The following is a 2,860-nucleotide window of genomic DNA, read 5'->3' as shown; positions in this document are numbered from 1 at the left end:
TCCTAGTGGACGAGCGATGGGAAATGAGGGTGAAAGCACACTACAGAAGCTGGGAAGAGTGGGGCGTTTTTTCTCTGGTACTAGGGCCAGATGAAGATCTTTCTAGGTTTTAAAAGATTTAAGTGTCCCTGCTCACCCATTCACGTAATTCAAAATAAAACAACACGTTAAAACACAAACTTTACAGGCCCATTGAAATTATAATTATTGATTATAAAATCCTGGAGAAGTTAACAAAGTTTCAATTTTTTTCACATTTTGTGCTCTTGAAAACAGGCAGGTTGGGGCAGAGGGTTCCGATGACTAACACCTGATGACTTACCTAGTACCAGATAAAGATAGAGACTAGCTCCTATACAAGAATGACTGAAGTATACCCCTGATAAAGTGATCTAAGGAAGCCTGGTACCAATCATAAAATACTGTGGTGATGTTAAAGAAAATTTCCTAGGTTCAAAATTTGGCACAGAGAACAACCCATTCTCACAAACCTTGTGAGCAAGTTTAGACAGAAGGCCTATTAAATGTGAACTGAATGCCAAGCTCCAACCCCAGATATTTCCATCTGCTTAAGACCCAAGGAATCTTAATTTTATCTAGAGAGTAGACAAAAGAAAGCCTCATCTCCTGCTAAGACAAAGAAGAGGAGCGGAACTCAAAAGAGAATACCCTCGATTTAGGAACATAAAGGAAGATGTTATTTCTTACATACAGAGTTTGGAGGATCCTGCTTCCTGCTTTGACATGAGGCTTGCCCAGTATCCTATAAGAATATCATCACATTAGTCATGGGGCAAGTCTTTCAAGAAAGATGTTGAGTACACTTGGGACAGGACTACAGATAAGTTGTATGGCTGTTGTACCTGCTTGGTAATAAATATATATGCAGCTGAAGTTGGTGTTAGATTTTCTTCCATTGTGACTGACCATCTAGAGTGAGGCTTCAGGGTGGAAATACTTATACGCTACTGTGGTCTATAAACACCAGATGCTAGGATATTCACCAAAAAGTAGCCAGGCATGGTGGCACATGCCTATAGTCCCAGTTGCTGAGGAGGCTGAGGTGGGGGGATTGCTTGAGGCCAGAAGTTGGAGGCTACAACTCTAGCCTCCAACAGTCGGAGGCTGTAGTTGGCTACAATCACACCTGTGATTAGCCACTGCACTACGGCCTGAGCAACACAGCAAGACCCCACTTCTAAAACAACAAGATTCTGACATTCTCTGAATGAAGAAATTGACTTGAGTGGCTCACATTTTTATTTATCTATAATTTTAATTTTTATTAGTACAATAGTTGCACTTACCCATATTTTAAACAGAAATAGAAAAGACCTTTTTTGGTAGGAGGAAGAGCACGGAAGACAATAAAGGAGCACAGAGCTGTTAACTCTTCTCTCTCTAAATTTTTACTGTGTGAAGGAGAAAGAAAGCCCTAAATCTATTTTAAAACACATCTATGGCTACTATTACAGAAAACATAAGACAGGGGAGCAATTAAAATCCAATGCAGTTGAAGTGAGACTGCTGTCCCTACTGAGACATTATCAGCTGAGCTTAATTATCTTAAGAGAAAGCACAGAAAAAAAAGTGCTTTCATGTTTAGTACCTAAGTATTTGTCAAATACAGTAAGAGAAAAGAAGTGAAGATAATCATGCTAAATAAAAAAGTCCCAAAGATAAACAGTTGGAAAAATAGTAATTCTTCTTTTTGATCCCTCAACTGCCAAGTCATTGCCAGGAGAGTTTAGTAAAGTTGATACCCTAAGAGAAAGCCACCTACTAAGAATAATATATAATGATAGAGAGCAAATAGAAAGAAAATACAGGAGAGGAAGAATTTACATCTTATACAAATTACAAAACATAAGGAGGAATATGTTCCCAAGAGAAAAAAAAAGTTAGACTTGCTTGACTAAACAGAATTTATACTATAGAAGCAGATACTGTTATATTAATAAAAAAATAGAATGCTAAAAGTGATTTCTTATGATACAAGTCTTGAGTGATATTTAAGGCATTTTAGAGATCTGGTTAAACGAGGGGAAGCCTCATAACTTTGTTGTGTACTTGCAGCCTGGCAAATAGTATGTCCATAGTTAACACATCCACTCTACTGACACAGAAATGAAGTCATTCTGGAAACGAAAGACAGATTTAAGTGACTGGCTATGAGTTTAATCAATTGAATGAGTGCATCGCGAGACATAAAACTCCATTAGAGTTACTATGGGTACCACTCACTAAAAGGACTTGGCTAATCAATACATTAGAGAATACAGATATAGAACAATAATCTCTAGACACCCTAAAATTGGTAGAAGAATGTTCATAGGTAACTAGCCTTACATTAGTCATTCTACAACTGGGTCCACTTTAGCAATTAGCAGTAAGCTAACTAGAGAAGAGTTGTGGAGAATTATAACCAAGTGAAAGATCACAAAAGATAAAAATAATGGTGAGTAAAATGAAGCATTTTTAAGATGTTACCAGGAAACCAAATCTAAATTTCAACATTAAGCCACAAGGGGAAAACAAGTGGAGAGCAAGACTTGGAAATCGTGTTCCCCAAGGCAAAATAAATAAAACTAAAGATGACATGAAATATTTCAATTTAAGAATGCTGTAGTCTCCTTAACACACAGAGTCGATAGAATATTCTGAAATGCATATCCCAGATAAAATCTCTTATGACATACAGGAACTTGAGTAATCATTTAATCAAATGAGTTTAATATCTAAAGTATGTTCTTATCAAATAAATAACTTCAAAATTTTTAAATGGCCAAATTTCAGTTCTAGCCATGACAGAAGAATGGGCATTGGATTACCATCTCACTTTAAACAATTAGAAATATGT

Source organism: Nomascus leucogenys, chromosome 16, assembly GCF_006542625.1.
Source record: "Nomascus leucogenys isolate Asia chromosome 16, Asia_NLE_v1, whole genome shotgun sequence".
NCBI classification, from domain to species: domain Eukaryota; kingdom Metazoa; phylum Chordata; class Mammalia; order Primates; family Hylobatidae; genus Nomascus; species Nomascus leucogenys.
This window is presented reverse-complemented; position numbering follows the sequence as displayed.